At 40.0% G+C, this 22646-nt stretch overlaps 1 long non-coding RNA gene across 2 annotated transcripts in view; it reads right to left on the reverse strand.

Annotated features, from left to right (window-relative positions):
- Positions 1 to 11844, reverse strand: part of LOC125485642 — a 49548-nt gene extending 37704 nt beyond the window's left edge. For both annotated transcript variants that reach the window (XR_007264348.1, XR_007264347.1), the window contains exons 1-2: positions 11787 to 11844; positions 9168 to 9305 (exon numbers count right to left, since the gene is read on the reverse strand). This is a non-coding gene — a long non-coding RNA (uncharacterized LOC125485642). The remainder of the gene's footprint in view (positions 1 to 9167; positions 9306 to 11786) is intronic.
- Between the last annotated feature and the right edge of the window lie 10802 nt (positions 11845 to 22646).

Consider the following 22646-nt stretch of genomic DNA (forward strand, 5'->3'; position numbering starts at 1 on the left):
GCCTTTCAGAAGTTATTCTTGGTCATTTTGGTAAGGCATTTGTAACCAATGAATTCACTTCCAGCTGATTTGATAGGACTCCTGTATTTTTAAAAGATCTCCACTGAATTGCATAAGTGCGGAGCTTTTATTTCTACTGTAGGCCCCCTGGGTAGGAACGGTCTGCCAGGGCTTTTCACTCGAGTTAAAAAAGAAACAGCAGCTCCAGTGCAGAAGGCAACAAATAGAAATGGATGAGGGTTTGAAAAGGAGCTCATCCCAGAAATGGTGAAAGGGAAAATATTTTGAGGAAGTTTGTGAAAGATGGAGGGCTGTAGAAAGGTCAAGGAAGCTAGGCTAGATGATCGGGAGGTTAGTGCGTGAAATCAGCAACTAATGATAATCGGGTGGGGCAGAAGGAAGGTGTACCCAGAGGCATACGGCCAGCTATGATAGAAAGTGGAGTTGGGGAGAGTTCATAGTTGAAGACAATCCTTGATATTGGGGTATGGGAAGTTTGGAGAGAACAGGGCAGTGAATCTGTGGGATTCCTTACCACAGAGGGCTGTCGAGTTTGGATCATTACGTATATTCAAGGCTGAGAGAGACAGATTTTTAATCAGTAGGGGAAATCAAGGGTCATAGAGAAAAGGCAGGAAAGTGAAGTTGAGAATTATCATTTCAGCCAAAACTTTGTGACTGACATCACAGGTTGTGGTGTTCTCAATGATTTGAGACTTGACGAGAAAGGTCAAGTGAGACAGAATGACCATCAATGAAGGTATGAACTAGGGTCTCAGTGTTATACAGTAAATGCATTGAAAATAAAAGAAATAATGACGTGCTTTTGGAACGCAGTCACTGGGGTGATGGAGGGAAATGAAACAGCCAATTTGGACACAGCTAGCTCTCTCAAACAGCAATTATACAAAAGACCAGATAAGCTGCTGAATAAAGGATAAATATTGGGCTGGACACTGGGGAATACTTCCCTGCCTTACTTAACTAGTGCTATTGGATCTTTAACATCCACCTGGGAAGGTGATATTTTAGATAAGTACCTCATTCAAAAACAAAACATCAAACAGTGCAGCAGTCCCTTTATACTTCACTGGAGTATCAATCTGGAATTTTTATGAATATTTCTGGAATGTGGCATTAACCCATAACCATTCTGACTCAAAGGTCACAGTGATTAACACTAAATTGTGGCTGCCACTCATGAAAGGGTTACAAGGCCATGTGATGGGAGATCATCTCAAGGAAAGCTAGAAAGGTTGAGCATCAATGTCAACTCTGATTTTATGGCACTGAGAGCTACAGGGGAAGAGGGGCAATGTTGTGAAATAGTATGAGAGCAATCTGAGAATTGGGGTAAATGTGTAAGAGTGTTACAATCCCCATGGGGAAATGTAAATGAAAATAACCAAATTTACTGAATGACCCCCAAATGAAGAAATTGCCAATAACATTCCACTTTTTATAACTTATAATTTAACACAAATCACAAACAACATAAAGGAAAGCTGAATGAACAGGCAAATGATTCGTTAAATAAAAAGGTACATTTAAATTTAAATAGTCGATTTAACAAAAGTCTTCCAGAACCACAGTATCCCCTTCAGCATATATAGCATTATATAGCTACACAGTTCCACAAAATGCTATTCTTTATTTATGCAGGGTAACATAGCTTTCACTTCTAAGTTTCACGGGTACATTTACTAATAACAATGCACACTCTATGAACTCTCTCTCCCTCAGATCACATGTCCTGATAATGTAGCTTTCTGAAGTTCCTTTTCAACTAATCAACCAATAACAGCTTGGTTCATGAATTAGTCATTTCTCAAAAAACACCCAATTCTTTAGTATCTCCAAACTACCTAATCAGTTTTCCAGCTTTTAGACCTCCTTAGTTAGCTCACACAGTACCTCAAACAGCTCTTGTCTGATGGAACTGACTTCTTTCTGACAGTGAAGAATTCTATGTATCCACTTTACATCAGTGTCTTTTTGTGTACATATCTGCACTTTCATTCTCCAGTTTCTTTTGTTTGTAGCAATCCTTTGAGTATGTAACTCTACTTTGTGTCCAGCCACATAGTGCCCATATTCTTACCTTACCTTCACTTACTCATGCTTCCAGGTCAAGGGTCACCTGTTCAAAGTCAACCTTTTTGTTATTATTCAACAAAATACAATTGTTCTCTTTAGAATTGATGAGAACTCTTCAACTCCTTTTCAAACATCCCAAAAATCAATTACGGATTCCAGACATTTTAAGAAATTACACATTTATCCTGATTGTACTGAATCCAAGTTAAAAGTCACCAGCTGACATTGCACAAGACACAAAGTTTCCAAACCTTTTAGCCCAGCTAGAGATGCAGGGCAAGGTCAATACCAGGGTTACATTGGTGTAGTTTAGGAGCCCTTATGATTCAGCGTTTAGTCCATTTAAAATGAACAACCCTACCAATGAATTTGCATTCTTAGAGTTTCACATTTAAATTGGTACACATTTCTGATATCTAATTAGTGGATAGTGAATTAATTTGAAGTTAATATAGATTAAGGGCTTCACTAGAAATAGCAGACATAGGCAGTTGTCAGTAACCAATTTCCTATGTGGATAAATATTGCAACCAGAGCCATTCTTACTGTCCACAGATTTGTTCATGATAGCACAGTATTATCTATTATCACCTCACATTCCATTTTACTATAAAGGCAAAGGAAACACAGACAACATGAGGAGACAGCAACTTGTTACAAATTCATCGAATACACTATCTAAAATGTTAGTGGAGGCAGAAAGAAAAGTAACATTCCAGAAGAAATTAGTAACTAGTTTAAGGGGATTTGTTTGCTGCACTATGATGAAAGATCTATGGAATAGAACTAACTATCTAACTCTTTCAAAGAGTTTTCACTTACATGATGGGTCCAATGGTCTCAGTTCATGCTGAACATTCTATGATACTACAATTTACTAAAGCAGGCCTTTTAGTGAACTTTGAAACTACAATGATGAAAAATGACTGTCATGAGCAGGAGTCAATGGCTTAATGGTATTTTTGATAGGCTATTAACCCAGAGACCTGGATAATGTTCTGGGGACCCAAGTTCAAATCCCACAGATGGTGTGGGAATCTGAAATTAAGAGTCTACTGATGACCACTGAACTATTGCAAGAAAAACCCATCTGGTTCACTGAAGTCCTTTAGAGAAAGAAATCTACCATCCTCACCCGGTCTGGCCTACATGTGATTCCAGACCCACAGCTGTGTGGTGGACTCTTAACTGTCCTTGGGGCATTTAGTGATAGGCAATAAATGCTGGTCTGGTTCGTGATGGCCAGATCCTATGATGAATTTTTAAAAGCGAGCCTCCCGCACCCTTTTAGTAACTCACCGCGATGACCATTACAATTCATAGCTATCTAGCCCAATTTAAAAGCCTTTCTTCCCTCCATTATTTTGTATTCAGTGTCCCTAAACATAAAATCTGGACAAATGACTTGTTGCATTTGAAATCATGTTCTTGATCTTCTATTAATTGCCCCCTTGAATCCTCATGATTTTTCGTCGCACTTTGACTCAATTCACTTCCAGTGAAGAGAGCTCCATCTTTGATAATTCTTATCTAAATGCATCCTTCTCGTACTGGTGAGTCCACACAGCATGAAAAGCCAAAGCTCCACAGTATTTCAAGTGAGCCTTTGACCTTTGATAAATACTGATGGAGAAGAGAATTCCATAAGTTACCAGTTATTTATTGGGTACACAGGAAAAGTCCATAATCATTTCAGCTGGAAAGTAGGTCAACCTTAGGTGTGGTTCACACTGACTGTATTGCGATTGCCTGGCAAAACTCAATCTTAAAGTGCATCTGAACAGCACGGAGACTAGCAGCTTAATGTGTCCAAGGCTGATAAAGCTAGTTTTTTTTAAAGCCTTAAAAATGCTTAAAACTTGAGAACTCCCAAGTCCTCAACTTAAATTGAAGTTTGTAGTTTTCTTAAGAGGAAAGTTTCAGTGGCCCATCCCCATGTTTTACCAGATATAACTAAACATTGACAGATCCCAGAATAAATATACTGTAATACAGAGTGCACACAAAGCAAGTCTAATTCTGCCTGTCAATGGAAATGAGACTAAGTTGTGTGAATATTAATATGGAGTTGATTTATGCATCCACAACAAATACTTGTTTTATTACCTTTTTGTAAAAATTATCCATTTCTGTTAACCTGATTAATGCGCCCAATAAAACCCAGGAAAGGGAATTTCATACTCACCCAGAGTTGAAAGCCAACATAGTTCATAAGAGCAGCTGTTCTAGACCTGATTGATGCCTTTATTTGCTACATCAACCAACCTTTTGGCCCTTTAATGACAATATAACAACGTCGTGTAGCAAGGACTGAAAGCCACTTGGAATTCATTGAAGAATGTCCAAGCTCAACTCTCAAAGCATTGATATAACTGCAAGAAATTGTTAAGCCCATATCGTTTTATTTTCTGTATTTTTGGTTGTGGACTGAAATGGGAAGAGAACGGTTTTAAAAGCTAAGAATTGTTGAAAGATTACTGCATTTTTTACAAGGAGGTTGCCTGACACTCATTGTAGGTGCAGTTTACACAGCTGTTGGATCGAGTAGTAGAGAAAGCCTAGTTACAGATGAGCTGGAGCCAGGGGCTATTTACAAATGAAGATTTGCCCAGCAATAATCTGTGAAATGGTGACCAGTCATCAATGACAAGGGCATCCTGCCTGCCAACAACTATATGATTGGATCACAGGTAGCTGTGTCCATCTTTCAGTAAAACATCAATGGTAAATGCCTTAGCTTTGTCCAGAAATGGTTTTCAGAAGGATTTGATGGATTTAGAGGCAACAACCAATCCATAAGCCTTTCAGCTAAATTGGCTTCGGTGAAATCACATTCTGTACCTTTGTGTCAATGCCTGCCTCTGAATTGATTGATTATTTCAGCAGATTGTTGGATTAATGACAATGAACTCAAACCTGTGTATCCTAAAATTGACCCAAAGGTAAAATGATCTTCTGAATATTATTTTATTTACTTACAGAAGGTGGGCATTGCTGACTGGATTAGCATTTGTTACACATTCCTCTTTGCTCAAGATGGTGGTGATGAGCTGCTTTCTTGAACTGTTATGGTCCATGTGTTGTCAGTAGACCTACGATGCCATTAGGAAGGGAACTCCAGGATTTTAACCAAATAACACTGAAGGATCAGCAATACATTTCCAAGTCAAGATGGTGTTTGGCTTGGTGGATAACTTGCAGGTGTTGGTATTCCCATGTATCTGCTGACCTAGGCCTTCCAGATGGAAGTGGTCATGCATTTGGAAGGTGTCATCTAAGGAGCCTTAGTGACTTTCAGGATCTTTGTGGTAATTGTCAGAAATGCTGAGGATTTTATTGCTCCTAACCCTTCAGTACCTGAAGTGAGGAGTTTGTCAACTATTTGCTAATCCTTGAAGATGAATTATTTCTTTAAACAATGAAAGTGTTGATGGAATATCAATGGATTGCCAGTCCATGTATAGATGTTTTCTTTCCATCTTTCTTGTGAAGCGTTAAGCTTTCTAACATGTCCATGGAAGACTCTGTAGTACAGTGGAGTTTTCCTGTTTCTCTTTTATTGGCTTCTCTCTTCTTTTCTAATATTGCAGCTTTAAATGTTTCTAACCCTTTAATCATTACAGGCTGGTGACTACTGGTACACTTAAAAAGAATGAATTATGATATTTCATACACCTTTCTCTTCATCTTCGTGCCAATTCAGTGGCAATTGTGAACAGGTAAGCCATTCATTGCAGAAAAACACTTTTCCAGTGTTTCTTTCACTTTTCTTTTGTTTTAGGAGTGTTTATATTTACCTAGGCGCTGTCCTTTCAGGACCTTTTAAATGGGCTTTTTCTTAAATCAGCCCCATTATGTGCCTCTAGTAAACTGCCTTTTTTTTTTAGAAAGAAGGAGGTAAAATATTCACTGTGCTTCAGTACGGTTCGATAGTTTCTTCTTACTTTGGTTGTAGTTGTAACTGCAGTTTTAAAATCAGACAGATTTATGGATGCCTGTTAAGAAAAAGACTTTTCACAACTACCAGGCTGCTGTCATCTTTTCAACCTTTAGTGTGCCACTATCTAGGTGTCATGACCAGCTTTTAATACTCACTTACTGCTACCATGGTGTGCTTTGTAGTTTTCCGTGTTAGTCCACATAACAGAGTCCATAGGGACACATGTCTTGAAATTTATTAACAACACTAATGATTTATGCAACTGCAATATCACAGACTTATATGCGTAGTCTGAGTTCTGCGCTTACTGGTGTGGTTTTTTATGGGGCGGCATGGTGGCTCAGTGGTTAGCACTGCTGCCTCACAGCGCCAGGGACCTGAGTTTGATTCCACCCTCAGGCGACTGTCTGTGTGGAGTTTGCACATTGTCCTCGTGTCTGCACGGGTTTCTTCCAGCTGCTCCAGTTTCCTCCCACAGTCCAAAGATGTGTAGGTTAGGTGAATTGCCCATAGTGTTCAGGGATGTGTAGATTAGGTGGGTTATAGGGGGATGGGTCTGGGTGGGATGCTCTGAGGGTCAGAATGGACTTGTTGGGCCGAAGGGCCTGTTTCCACACTGTAGGGATTCTATGATTACATACACATAGCTGACCAACAGAAGACACTGCGCTGGCCCTATTGCTAAGAAAGAGCGACTGAAAGTGTAGTCGGTCCCCTTATACCAGAATATTGTATGTTGTGATGCCACGTCTTAAAGGTAAAAGTCCATCTACTCTGGAATCTATGTTATTGTATAATACCAACATCACTAAAGCACAGGTTCTATTCTCATTATCGCATTGTTGTTTGTGGGAAGCTTGTGTGTGCAAATAGACTACAGTGTTTCCAATGATACAAAGCAGCTAAACTACAAAAAAAAATTCATTGGCTGTTAAACAACTTTGAGACATCCTGAGGTGGTGAAAAACACATTGCAAATGCAAGTCTTTGTTTTCTAATTTATCGCATGCAAAGCATAATCTTGGATTGTCTGGAGTACAATAATAGTCAGACTCAAAGTATCACTGTGAGAAGACTACTCAGTCCTGCATCAGACAGATACTACAACTGAATGACTTATAGGTTAGTCTTTACCTCATATTGTAAAATGAACTGCTCATAAGTAACAACCACATCATCACGTAAAACCTCTTCCTATGTACTGGCCCACAATCGACGCAGAACATTTTTTGCCTTTCACTTCAGTTGAAGGGATCATGTCTTTTTCTGTTAGCAAATAGAATAATTTTGTACAGGTGTAGGGCTTCAGTCCATTGAATAATTGTTAACTGTTTGTAAGATCTATCTAATTAGTCCCATTCGTCTTGCTATTTCAGTGAAGGGTTCTGAGGATTTTGGTGGGGTGGTGAATACAGGGAAAGGCAACTGCAGATGGTATCTGAAGAAAGGAACACTCTGGATATGTGCAGTGAGTCAATTCGCATCTGAAAGGGAAATGTGAGTTAAAAAATCAGGCATGTGCATTAGGTTAAAAAAAAGGACAAGTGAGAAAGAGATGATGTAACCTAGCATTTTGTCAGTTAGTTATTTCACTGCGTCAGCAGTAAAAAGATTTTGTTGCAATGTTACATCGCTGCCTTTATTGTGTTATAAGCACAACGCAACAACACTGGAGCCTTCTCTTTCTGTTTGGGACTGGGAAGAGCATTTGAAATATTAAAAAGTGTTAGATTTAGAGGAAGCAGAAGGGGAAGACGAGGGAAGCATGCTTTTTATTCAGAGCTTGTTAGGCTTGCAGTCTGCACAATTTCCGCTTTCTAAAATACTACCCTGTGTCTGGTATTATAAGCACTAGCTTAGACATGCAGAAAGCTCCGTTATTAGAACCAATTTAAATTATTGTGCCTCTGGTTCCCGAAGGATAGTCTCTATTAGCAGCTGGAAGCTACAACACTAATGTGGCAAGGTGAAGGCATTTAATCCAATCCCTGCTGTACAGCTTTGGGTGAGAAAACACAGAACAGAAATCCATTAAACCGTCATCTGTTCAATGAGAATTTGTCTTGCAGCTTTATTGATTCTGTAAACTGGCTGTGAAATTGCTCTTGCTGTTCCCACACTAAAGCATGATGTCTTTATCCCTAAAGTGCCTGGCTTGACACTCAAATGTTTCCACAGTTAGCAACTTGCCAGAATAAATAGAATTGCAGCACAGAAACAGATCCTATGGCCCAATAGGTCTACAGCGTTTACACTTCATACTAACATCTCAACATTCTTCATTTGAACACATTTACACACCCTTCCTTCCTTCGCTTAAAGCAAAGTACTGCAGATGCTGGCAATCTGAAATAAAAACAGGAAGTGCTTGAGAAACCCAACAGTATCTGTGAATCCCACTTGCCAGCATTTGGCCCATATCCATGTAAGCCCTTCCTATGCATGTACCCATCCAGATGCCTTTTGAATGTTGTAATTGTACCAACCTCCACCACCTCCTCTGGCAGCTCATTCCAAACACACACCACCCTCTGTGTGAAAAAGTTGCCCCTAGGTCCCTTTTAAATCTTCCCCCTCTCACCTCTATGCCCTCTGGTTTAAGACTCACCCACCCTGGGGAAAAGACCTTGGCTATTCACCCTATCCATACCCCTCATGATTTTCTCGACCTCTATAAGGTCACCCCTCAGCCTCTGATGCTCTAGGAAAAAAAAGCCCCAGTCTATTCAGCCTCTCCCTACAGCTCAAACCCTCCAATCTCTTCAACATCCTCATAAACCATTTCTGAACCCTTTCAAGCATAACAATATCTTTTCTACAGCAGGGAGACCAGAATTGAATGCAGCATTCCAAAAGTGGCCTCACCAATGTCCTGCACAGCCAGAGAGTGGGGAACAAAAAAAGAACACCACAAAAGCAGTTGTTGAATTTGAGCTGAATGTATCCGGTAATTTACAGGGATGGCACTCGGAAAACATGACAATGAAATCTGCTGTATTGTTATTAAAAACATAACTGGTTCAGTCATCTCTTTCAGGGAAGGGAACCTGCCATCCTGTCTACCGAGATAGGGTCCTGATGCAGGAGCACCTCAAATAGGAAATTTGCATCCTTGTTTGTTTTCAAATACCTCTAATGTTTTGCTCCCTCTGTTTCCACGAGTTCCCACAGACATAGCAGACAAGGCTGAATCTTTCCAGGGCCAAAGGTATTCAGATCACCATGAATCAATTGAAATCCAGTTTGAAAACGTTCTCAATTGGATAGCCTGTAAAAGGAGTTTATAAAATGAAAACCCCCCTAGTTCAATACTGGATAGAGATTGAGGAGGGACAAGCATTGCTCTTGGTTTGATTTTACCCTGTGTAGGTCCTCTCCTTCTGACCTCTGGCAAAGGAAGGCTGAGCATGTGCCCTGCTGCACCTTGCCCCTGATAAAGATGGCACAGGTTACCCACAGAACATTGCCCCCAAAAAAGATGGCAGCAGTAAACTGGGGCCTGTCATTGACTAAGGCCTGCAGCTGCTTTCCCGTTTGCTGCAAACGTGGGACACGGTGTTTCTGATTCGTGTCAGGCTGTTTACACTCATGTTTATGAAATATCCCAGTCCACACTGTCTCTATTTCTCTCCCAATCTCCGTTGTTCCATCGATTTTACTTCAGCTTTATCTCCTTCATCAAACCTCCATCATAACGGCTGCTAGAATAAAAGGCAAAGAGAGTGCTAATAGTAGTAAAGGAGAGATATAGATAATGATAGGTGTTAATAGCAGAAGGTAGGTCAGCTCTGCTGACAGCAAACCCATCCAAACAAGGCATGGTGGGATAGGGAGAGGAGGGGAGGTGACCGTAGGTGTGTAATGAAAGTGAAAAACTATGTTATTGTCTGAAATCTGGAACATAAGGATGGTCTAGAGGTGGGAAATCACAGTTGATTTTTGCAAAAACACATCTGCTTCAAGACAGAGATAGTAGGAACTGCAGATGCTGGAGAATCGGAGATAACAAGATGTAGAGCTGGAAGGGTCTAGGCCCGAAATGTCAGCCTTCCTGCTCCTATGATGCTGCTTGGCCTGCTGTATTCATCCAGCTCTACACCTTGTTATCTCTGCTTCAAGACAATGTCTTTTAGGGAAAGAAATTGGTCAGCTTTACTGGGACTGACCTATATGCGACTCCAGGCCCCTGGCAATGTGGTTGACTCTTACCTATCTTCCAGGCATTAGGCAATAAATACTGGCCAAGCCAGCAATGTCCACATCCATGAACAAATTAAAAATATTTTGTTGAACTCAAAGTTGAGCCCTGAAGGCTGTATAACAGAAAATAAGATGCCGTTTCTTGAGACTGCGTTGGGCTGCACTGGAACATGGCAGCAGGTCTAGGATGGAAACGTTAACCTTAGTGCTACATCCTTCTATTTCTTTCTCCCTCATGTGTTTTTCTAGCTTCACCGAAGTGTATCTCTGTTATGTGTCTCAATTACTCAATGTTTCAGGGAATTCCATGTTTGCACTGCGCTTTAGTAAAAGAATCCTGAATCCCCAACTCTAGCTAAAAGGGTCTATCTTATATTTGTAGCCTGTAAAGATGAAATACCTGCACAGTATTGCACATTTTGATACGCTACCTATTTAAATTGAATTGAATATACTTGACACAAGTTTATCTGTAGCAGAAGCTGTTGGGAGGCTCATTGCTCACTGCTGTAACAACCACGAACATGTTTTTGTGCTAGGGACAAAGGGGCCACCTGGGAGGTTCAACTGGAATGCGCTAATAGATATGGGAGTGGGGGATATGGTGGAAAAGTGGAATCATATACCATTGCTGCTTATATAGAAGGAAGAATTCACCAGGGATAATCCAATAGGATTCAATCTACATAGCATAAGGATTAGAGGGAACACGAGGAAAAATCTTTTTATGCAGAGGGACATCCAAAATTCGCTGGCTGAGTTGCTGGTGAAGGCAGAGACCCTAAAAAGTGCCTGGATCTGCACCTTAAGTGCTATTAGCTGCAGGGCTCTGGGCTACATGCAGGAAGATGGAATTAGAAAGGGCATCTGGGTGTCTTTGGGTCAGTATGGATAAGATGAGCCAAATGCCTCCTCTGTGCAATGGCTCTATGGAGCCAATCACCCACAGAAATCAGCTCACCAAAAGGACTATCCAATAAGAACCATCTTAAAAACAGGAAATAGCTCACAGACTGATTAGCCAATTATAGAGTCATATAGCATGGAAACAGATCCTTTGGTCAAACCAGTCGATGCTGACCATAATCCTAAACTAAACTAGTCCCACCTGCCTGCACTTGACCCATATCCCTCCAAACCTTTCCTATTCGTGAACTTATCCAAATGCCTTTTAAACATTGTAACTATACCCACATCCATCAATTCCTCTGGAAGCTCATTCCACACATGAACTACTCTGTGTAAACAAAAATTTCCTCATGTCTTTTTAAATCTTTCTCCTCCCACCCTAAAAAATACATCCCCTAGTCTTGAAATCCCCCACCCTAGGGAAAAGACACCTACCATTCACGTTATCTATACCCCTCATGATTTTATAAACTTCTATAAGGTCATCCCCTTCAACCTTGTATGTTAAAATGAAAAAAAAGTCCCAGCCTCTCCTTATAAATCAAAGCCCCCAGCTTCCCAGCAACATCCTAATAAATCTCTTCTGAGCTGTCTCCATTTTAATAATATCTTTTTTATAACAGGATTTGGAGCAACTCACCACCTCATCATCCAGTAGGAACCAGTTCATACTCTGCAACTATCAAATGAGAGCTGGCTCACTATTTTAGATTTCTCAATAGGATCTGGTTTACTCCCTTTAATTATCCAATAGCATCTGGCACATTGATTGGGATTGTCCAATAGCAACCAGCACACTCACCATTATTATTACATAATAGGATCATGGGGGATTTTTTTCTGATTATTCAATAGCAGTTAGTTCATACTCTGGCTACACCACATGGGCCACTTCATAGGCAGATTGTGTGTTTTAAAATAAATCTTTCTCCCTATTCTCATTACCTGTCCCATTGTGATTTAATTCCCCCTGTAAAAATGTTTAAAGTTGCAGTTAATAGGCTGTATATCCTTTGTGACAGTGGGTTGACTAACTGGCTAGCAGTTGAGGCAGTTTCTGATCTTTAAAAGTCTCTGAAAATCTTCTAAGGAAGTTTTCTTTTCTGAAAAACCGATACCATCAAGACAAAGGCTTGCTCTGCAGGTAACCAACTACAGCCCATTCCAGGGTAAGTGGAAAGTCATTAACACACCTTATCAGACAGGGATAACTTACAATTCTTGGAGATAGCTGTCTCACTAGTAGCTAAGGACATACTGGTTTAGCTTTGCAGCCTCATTAATTGTCTGGCTGACATTGGCTTTAGAGAAGTTTCCAGAAGATGGCTGCTAAATCTAGCCAGGTGATTTGAGCAGCCATCTTGGTTCAACTGTTTATTGTATTTTCAAAATGCTCACTAAACTTACATATAAACATATATTAACAATTGTTTCTTTACTCCACTTATGAGATCACACTATAATTATCATGCAAGATCAGCCACAATAAAATTAAATGGCAGAAGCAGGCTCAAGAGGATTAATGACCTACTTTTGTCCCGGATATCCAACATTAAGGAGAAATATCAGCAACAGATTTCACAATCTTTTATTTAATAATCGCAAGTGAGTAATGTTTTCGTTCTACTCTGGGTTATTTGAAAAATGCTTGGATTATGACTCGCTCTTCTAATGGAATAGTCAGGTGCTTGTTTTTGACTGGTGTAGACTTGCTGGGTCAATGGTTATTTCTCTGTGTTGTAGACCTGACTGTCAATGCTTTGCCAATTGTATGTAAGGTTTATGAATGAGTAGTGCACCACATGGTCTTCCAGATGGCCAACATAGCTCATTGGCATTGTTCAAGATAGATGTGCTGGTTGAGAGGTGTCCTTGCCAAGAACCAATTCACACTCAACACACTTTTTCCACAGGTAATCTTCCATAATCAACCAAAACATATTGAAGGTTAATATGTGATTTCTTTTGGAAAACTCAAGATTCAAATGGCTGACTAGTGATTGAGATCAGTCTGAAATGATCCAAGAGCTATACTTCCACAGCCTGCCAGGTGCTTCATTGAGGGTTAAAGTTCAGAGGCACACAATCCTCCCAAGGAGACAAGCCAAGGCTGCCAATTACTGAGTAGCTTTCTCAGCTTATTTGGCCTTTCTCCAATGGCTGGAGAGTAACTGCTCCTAAGGAAAACATGCAGACAGGAAGTGAACCAACACGATAATATATTGAGCTGATTAAAATAGAAGTGTTAGTGAGGGGACAAATGAAAGCCCATGCCTCTCCTTCCTCCATAAATGTCTACCCTGTGATGTCTAGTCCATGCAAACCATTTGCCAAACAATTGAGATTACAACTGGGGGCTTAAATTTCTTGAATCCAACACATCCCTACTCCAGACCTAATCAAAGAAGCAGTGTTTGAAAATGACTTGGCCCCACAGGTTGCTGTTGATTCAACAATAATGTATTTTCATCCAGCACCTTTTACTGTAATTAAATCTTCCAAGGGGTTTCACAGGAGTATTATAAAACAAAGTATGACATCAAGCCACAGGTATTAGGTCACATGACCAAAAGCTTTGTCAAAGAGGTAGGTTTTAAGTAATGTCTTAAAGGAATAGCGTGAGGTAGGTAGTCAGAGTAGTGTAAGGAGGGTATTCCTGAACTTGCAGCCTAAGCAACTGAAAGCATAGCCATTAATACAGGAGCAATTATAATTGAAGATTTAGGTTACCAACAAGCCACCTTGAAACAACTCACCAAGGCTGCTTCAGCAGCACCTTCCAACCTTGTGAGCAGTTTTAGGCCCCATGTCTCAGGAAGGATGTTCTGGCCCTGGAGCAGGTTCAGAGGAGGTTCACGAGAGTGGTCCCAGGAATGAACGGCTTAATGTATGAGGAACATTTGAGGACTCTAGGTCTATACTCAATGGAGTTTAGAAGGATGAGGGGGGATCTAATTGAAACTTACAGAATACTGAATGGCCTGGACACTGTGGATGTTGGGCAGATGTTTCCATTGGTAGGAGAGAGTAGCACCCGAGGGCACAGCCTTACAGTAAAGGGAAGACCCTTTAGAACGGAGATAAGAAGAAACTTCTTCAGCCAGAGAGTGGTGAATCTATGGAATTCACTGCCACAGAAGGCTGTGGAGGCCAGGTCATTGAGTACATTTAAGATGGAGATAGATAGATAGATAGGTTCTTGATTATCAAGGGTTATGGGGAGAAAGCGGAACAATGGAGTTGAGAAACTTATCAGCCATAATTGAATGGTGGACAAGACTCGATGGGCCGAATGGCCTAGCTTCTGCTCCTATGTCTTATGGTCTTACGGTCTCACTATCTCTAACACCAATAAGACGAAAAGCAAAAGGGAACATCACCAGCTGAACCTTCCCCTCTAAGTCACACACCATCCTGACTTTGGATCATATCACCATTTCTTCATTGTCACTGGGTCAAAATCCTGGAACTTTCTTCCTAACAACATGTGAGAGCACCTTCAGCACACAGAATGCCATGATTCAACAACGTGGCATTCCACCACTTTCTTAAGGATAATTAAGGATAGGCCTTGCTCAGAATGTCCAATGATGTGAACAAATAAAAACGATCGGAAATCACTTGTGATCCACCTTGAGCGTGGTGTTGTTACAGACCAATTTGTTTAACATTTATATGTTACTATCCAAACCAAAATTAAATCAATTAATATGGAGATCTAAATGATGATGAGAGGTCAATATCAATTTCAGGAGGGAAGAGCATATTTGCCAAACTTGAGAAGAGTTCTTGGTGAACGTGATGGGAACAGTGGATGGGAGAAATTTAATGAAAGTGAAATACACTGGTTTTCAAAAAAAGACTTTTGACAAGGTACTTAGCATCTGCAGACTATTGTGTGTGCATATAACAAACAGGGTATACTGAAACAAATCTATACATATACATGTAGTATGTAAAAAACTACATAAAGTGATATGGTAATGACTGTATAACCATTATATGTTGATGTCAGTAGGCATGAATATACAACGAAATCAACGTTTTAACAAAAAAAAGGGCAAAAGTGGTATAAAACTCTCTCTACAAAGTCTTACTGTGTAGCAGGCACCCTGGACTGATAACAATGTAGTAATTTAAACGCAGGAATCATAGTTATAAAATAATTTAAGATCTCTTATAATCTGAACCCTGTGGGCAAATGACTGTTTGTAATCATTCCTTGGTATCTATTGCCCTGGATTTGCATCCAAAACAGAAAACATGTCCTTCAGATTGTGAAGGCTTATGAGAAGGCTTCATGCAGAAGTAACATAAATGTTATATTAACTACAGGCATCATTCGCTCGCTTGAGCTACCAAGAGTCAGTTGGAAGAAACCCTTCAGCGTGGATTGGTTAGAACTCTTAGATCTTTTATTTAATATGCAAGTCTCAGCAATACTCAGTGTACAGGAACAAAAACCAAAACCAGAATGGAGAGAAGAGTGGGGAAGTAATGCAATCTGGAATCTGAAGGATTTATAATCAGCACTAACATGGATAAGAAGTGGTTTAATAATGTTCATGTTTTGCTGATACTACAAAAGGGAGACTAAATACTGTGAACATGCTTTCAGAAACCTATGGGATATGTTTAAAAAGTATTGCAAGGTAACGTAATGGGAACACACTCTGAACTGGAACGTGTTGAATAAAAAGGGTGAAAGGAAAAAACAAGCCATCTAGTGAAATAGTCAGAATGTTTATCTGACAAGAAGTTCAACCTCTTCACACTGATGGGTTGAAAACTGTAATAAATGCCAATGTTATGTGCATCAGATTTAAAATTTGTGTAATGTAATACATTGCTGACACCTCCTATTCAACTCACCTGCTCTCAAAACCCTTCCTATCCTTTGCATTTGAACACAAGATCTTGATCCAAATTTGTAATTCTCTCCATTAGCTTGGATCATTCTAAACTTGCAGCCACTTTCCAAACCTACAATAGTTTCCTTCATGGTAACATGAGTCAAAAGTGAGAAATCTGATCAGGCCCCTCAAGAACATAGGTTTATTTCATGTTGACAATTTATAAAAATTTGTGAATTGTTTGTGGGCATTACCGGTGAGCCAGACACTTTTATTTTCCATTGGTAAATGGCCTTGAGGAGATAGCGATGAACCACCTTCTAAACTAGGGCAGTACCTGTGTAGGTTTAATACCAGGGAAGGAGTTCCAGGATGTTCACCCAGTGACAATGACACAATGGTGATGTATTAACAAGTCAGATGATGGAAAGGAACATACAGCAGGGAGTGTTCCCACGTGCTTGCTGACCTTGATTGTTTCGATAATAGAGGCTACTAATTTGTGAAGCACTGCCACAGAAGACTTGCTGAGCTGCAGAAGCCCATCTTGTGATTGGTACACTCTTACAGTGTCTGTATTGGTGGGAGTGAATATTTAAGGTGGTGTCTGAAGGGATGATAAAATGTGTTGTTTCATCCAGGATAGTTTTGAGTTTCTTGGATGTTATTGGAGTTGCAATCATCGAAGCAAGTGGTGAGTATTCTATCTATTTCCTGCTTTGCGTCTTGTAGCCTTATGGATCATGGCAAAGCTCTGACAAAACAGGAAAGTAAGTTAATTGCCACAGAATTTCTCAGGCTCTAACTCACTCTTCCGGTCAGAGTATGTTTTGGTATGTGCGGTTTTGTTGCTGGACAAAGGTGACCCCCTCAGAATACTAATGATGAAAGATTCAGCAAGTGGTAAGCCTGTTGAATATCAAGGGGAGATGGTTATTGTCTAATAATTCTATGCCATAGGTGTTACTTGCTACTTACTGCATGCAGGTACCAGTGGCTTCATGGTGGAAGGTTTGGGAAAAGAGTGGGATGCTGTACAACCACCAGGTAAAATTTCACTTCTGACTTTATGATAAGGGGCTGAAAATAGTTGGGATGGGGCATTGCCTTGAGGAATTTCTGGCGAAGATTAGCCTCCAACAACCACAATTATTGTCCTTTGTATGAGGTTTAACTCCAGCTTGTAGAGAGTTGGTACATTGATTCCCATTGATTTTAGTTTTATTTGGGCACTTTATCACCTCATTGTGTCAAATACATCTCTATCTCAAGAGCAGTCATTTTCACCTTGCCTACAGAATTCAGATGTTTGCTACCTGTTTTGACCATGGTAGATGCCAGTGTTGTAGCTGTGCTGGAACATATTGGCTAGAGACATGGCTAGTTTTGGAGCAGAGGTTTTCAGTACTAAAGGCTGAATGTTGTTGAGACCTATAGACTTCATTGTATCCAATGCATCTAGTTGCTTTTATTCTCATCTTATGTGCATTGATGTTAATTGGCTAAAAACTGGCATCTGCAATGTTGAGGAGCTCAGCAAGAGCCTGAGATAAATAATGTATTCAGCACTTTTGGCTGCAGATAATTCCAAATGCTTCAGACTTGTCATTAGCACTGATGAGGAAGGTTCCCCTTTATAAAGGATGGGGATATTCTTGGGGCTGCCTCCTCCTGTTAGATGTTTGAGTGTCCACCACCAACTACTGATGTGGCAGGACCACAGAGGGATCTGATCTGCTGGCTGTGGGAGTACTTAGCTCTATGTATTGCTGCAACTTCTCCTGTTCAGCATTCACACAATCATAACCTGTTGCTTCACTAAGTCAGCGCTTCATTTTTAGGTATTTCTGGATTATTCTCCTGGCATGTTTCTCTAAACTCTTCACTGAATTAGAGTGGCCCAACAGCTTGATGGTAATGGTAGAGTGACGAATATGCCAGATCATTAAAAATTATGGTGGAATACAATTCTGCTGTTTCTAATAGAACTATAACCATAGGACTATGGGATGTAGGAGCAGAAGTTGGCCATTCAGCCCATTGAGTCTGCTTCCTTGTAGAAGAGTTGTGAAAAGAGTGGAATGCTATACAACCACCAGGTAAAATTCCACTTCTGATGATTCAATGAGATCATGGCAGATCTGATAATCCTCAATTCCATTTTCCTGCTTTTTCCCTATAACCCTTGATTCCTTCATTGATTAAAAATCTGTCTATCTCAGCCCTGAATATTATTAGTAACCCAGCCTCAACAGCCTTCTACTGTAAGAAATTCCATAGATTCACCACCCTCTGAGGGGAAAACACCTCCTCATCTCTGTCTTAAATGTGCAATAGCTTAATAACCAATAGCTGCAGATGATCGTGAGTGTTCCTGAATGAAAATTTAAAGTGAATTAATCAAATGGCATGATATTAATTGTGTGAGTAGGAGTCCATAATCTAAAAGATGCATTAGCCATTGTGGGTAATTGGGAATCCAGATCTGGTTAATTGGATTTCTAATTAGAAAATTAAAAATGAGGATTCCATATCATGTGATCTAAATAGTCGTATTCAATCTACATATGCCAATGATCTTTAGTCTGTCAGTCTGTTACTTGCTAAGTGATAAGACATTTGGCAATGAGTGCTTTACTGTAGTGCTTTAATGGTGGTAGATGTCTGTAAAAGAAATATCCGTAGGGTATGTAGCACATGCAAAGTATATTTCACCATTTTGCGAGACAGTATTCATGTAAGGACTGAGACACCAGAGGACGACTTATATGGACCAACAATTTTGCCAAAGCAGCCATTATAAGAAAGATCTAAAGCGGGGACAGGGACAGAGAGAGGTAGAGGGAGGTGAATTCCAGAGCTCCCTGATTGTGATGGAATACTCCCCGTTTGCCTGGATGGCTCAGACTATCCAACTCCAACTATACTGGATTCAATATCCCACTGTGACAGTAACCAAACGCTTCAGGGCTCAGTACCACCAGATACATCCCCGGACATAAGCTTGGGGTTGCAAAAGTTTGTCAAGATTCAAAACCAGACAAGGGATTGAGATGATAGTTTGAGTTCTGCTGTTGATGATAATTAATTAGAAACCTTAATGTCTAGGTATCTCCAGAATTAACTGGCGAATAAAGGATTCATTTTGAATTTCCAATTTTCACTGCCCATTAATAATTTATAGGCAGGCTTCTCTAAAATTTATTCAATCAACTGAAAATAGATAATTGAGAAGAAACAAGGCCATTCAGCCCAGCTGGTCTATTGTACATCCCTACTTCATGTAGGCTTCCTCCATATTACTACATCTCATCTGCCAATCAAGTCTTCTTAATGCTTTCATCGAGGTTCCCCTTAAATGATTTTTTTGTTATTCAGCTCAACTATCACTTTTTGGCAGTGTGTTCCACATTGTAACCACTCTTGGGTAAAGACATTTCTCTTGAAATTCCTTATTGGATTTATTGAAGACAGTCATATATTTTGTGGCCTCTAGTTTTGGTTTCCCCACACAACTGGAAACATCTTTTCCACGACAACCCTATTGAGACAAATAGAGTGAATGTTGGAGAAGCTCAGCACGTCTGGCAGTATCTGTGGAGAGAGACCCCACTGAACCTCCTTACCATCTTAAATCGTCAGTTAAGTTATCCCATTAGCCCCAGTCTACTCAGTCTTTTCTGATAGTTACAACCTCTCAGTTCTGGTATCATCAGTCTAAATCTGTTTTGCACCATCATAAGCTCCCACATCTGTTTCATTCCAGTTTTATCTTTCACCCCAAGAGAAAAGACGTGTGGCAATCTCCCAATTAGATAAAGATAACAATGCAGCATTCTCAACAAACAATTAAGAACCCTTTCTAAAGACAGACCATGTTTGTTCAAGGTGCTATTATTTATATTTCAAACCACACAGAGCTTAGGGGGCGCACCAAGAGGCAACTAAATCTGCCCAGAGCTTATACACCCTCCCTCCATCATAGCATCAGAAAATCTTTGATAAATAATACATCAATAACTGTAAACTACATTAAAGATACATATAGATATAGTGTACACAATATAAAAATATAGACGCCTGTGTATGTATTTGCAAATCAGTGCTTCAGAGTTCCTCATCTCTTCAAATGCCATCCCTTAACAAAATTTTGGTAGGTTCAAGGGGAAACAAAGAAAATAATGAATGAGGTGATGAGGGAAGAAGCCCTCAAGGATAATTGGAGTGGTTCATTTATTAGCAAGGAGCCTGGGCCTGCATCAGCAGAAGACACCTTGACAATGGTAATAAGCAGTGTTCACGAGCTGGCATTTTCTTTGAAGGTCACATGATATCAGTTTGTAACCAAGTATATTCATTTAAATTCACAGTGGATGTGGGCAGCCAATTTATAATGAGAAAGAAATAGTGATTTATTTTAAACAGCATGTCCCTTTCTAAGACAGAATAATCCTACGAGGTGTATAAAATCTGAAATGGAGTCTATGGAAGCCAAGGTACTTGGCATTTTTTTTTAAAAGATCTCTTTGATTTTTAATGTTCGGTCTTTGAACTAAATTGAATTCTGTTAGTTAAATGACTTACTTTAAATGCGGAATATTATGGGAGATGGAGGGAACAGAATACATCCTTCTGTTTCAGGTATGTTGGCATCCCAGATTAAAATTTCTGCCAACAGTTTCTTAAAATTATGAATATGGTTAGCAAAGCGGCCATTTGTGAGGTTGATTGAAGGATAGAAATTGACCTGGGTACCAGAGATAAATTCCTCTGCTCTTCTTCAAGATACCACTGTGGGTTCTTTTACATCCTGTTGAACAGGAAGATGGTTTATTGTCTCCAAAAAACAGCACCTCCAACAATGCAGTGCTCCCTAAGTATTGCATTGAAATGCTGGCCTTAGTTTATCCTTTAACGGGAACTGAATCATAAGAACATAAGAACTAGGAGCAGGAGTAGGCCGTCTGGCCCTTCGAGCCTGCTCCGCCATTCAATAAGATCATGGCTGATCTTTTCATGGACTCAGATCCACTTACCCGCGTTCTCTCCGTATCCCTTAATTCCTTTATTGTTCAAAAAAAATCTACCTTATCTTTAAAAACGTTTACTGAGGTAGCATCAACTACTTCACTGGGCAAGGAATTCCATAGATTAACAGCCCTCTGGGTGAAGAAGTTCCTTCTCAATTCAGTCCTAAATCTGCTCCCTCTAATCTTGAGGCTATGCCCTCTTGTCCTAGCTTCACCTGCCAATGGAAACATCCTCTCTACTTCTATCTTATCTATTCCCTTCATAATTTTATATGTTTCTATAAGATACCCCCTCAATCTTCTGAATTCCAATGAATATAATCCCAATCTACTCGGTCTCTCCTCATAAGCCAACCCCCTCAACTCCGGAATCAACCTAGTGAACCTCCTTTGCACCCCCTCCAGTGCCAGTACATCCTTTCTCAATCCTGAATCATGCAGCACAGAGTGTAACCAAGTGAGCAGTGCTCCATTTAACTCCAGCTAAAAACTCTCCATCACATAAAATTTACATCAACAGTAGCTTGCATTCATAGAGAAACTCTAATTTAGGAAAGTGTGACCAGGTGTTTCACAGAAGTGTTAACAAACAATATTTAACAGTGAGTCACGTGAGATATTAAGGCAGATAACCAAAGAGGTAGATTTTTAATGAATGTCTTAGAGAAGGAGAGAGTGGTGGATGTTAACATAGATTTCTGAAGGTGCTTATGGTCTTGGCAGCTGAAGGTGCAGCACCAACGATAGAGAAATGAAAACTGGGAATATACAAAAGGTCAGCGTTGAGGAACACTAAGATCTCAGAGGGTGGTGGGGCGGGAGGAATTTAAGAGAGTCAGTGATAGAAGCCATTGCTAGAGTTACTTTGTAGGCTGCATTAGAGGAAAATGGACAAGGGTAATCCTTAGCAGCTGAATAATGGAAGAAAGATACTGAGGGAGGATGGTGTGCTGGACAATCTCAAATTCTAAGAAGTGGTCAAGAATGGATGGATGGATGAAGACACAGACAAGTTTCACATATGACTTTGAAAAGAGTCATTTCAGCACTTTGGAAGGGGCTGAAAAAATTGAAGGGGATTCAAACATGGAAACCATTGAGGAAAAGACAGGCCCTGGAGTTTTTGGAGTGACTAGACATTCAAGGATAGTACAGAGGAAAGCAAGTTCCAGTTGGGAAGATAATTCAAAGAACAAGGATAAGTTTTCTCCAGGCCAGTGGATAGCAGTAGTTTTGAAATGGGAGAGGATAATACTGGGGCAAGGGAAAAAGTTCCAATATTAACTAACATGGAGATCAAGAAGGGAATTTAATGGACAGCAGTTAATTTTTGGACATCCTGAGTTCATAGGAAACACTAAATAAATTTAAGGATTTTCTTAGCAACTTATGGGTCTAGAGGACAAGAAGTGGGCAAGATGAGCTTTGAGAGAACAGTAGGGGAGACAGTAGGAGAAACTAAAGATCCAGATCTACCATTTTCAGAAATTGTGAACCACTTTTTAAATTGTAGTTTATTCCTGAACAGAGCTAGTTTCACAGAGGGATCTAACATACTCTTTAAAATATTTCATTTGGAACTGTGTTTTGGATTCCTGAACAATCTCCAAGTCCTTA

This window comes from Rhincodon typus, chromosome 21 (genome assembly GCF_021869965.1).
Source record: "Rhincodon typus isolate 14 chromosome 21, sRhiTyp1.1, whole genome shotgun sequence".
Classification (NCBI taxonomy): Eukaryota; Metazoa; Chordata; class Chondrichthyes; order Orectolobiformes; family Rhincodontidae; genus Rhincodon; species Rhincodon typus.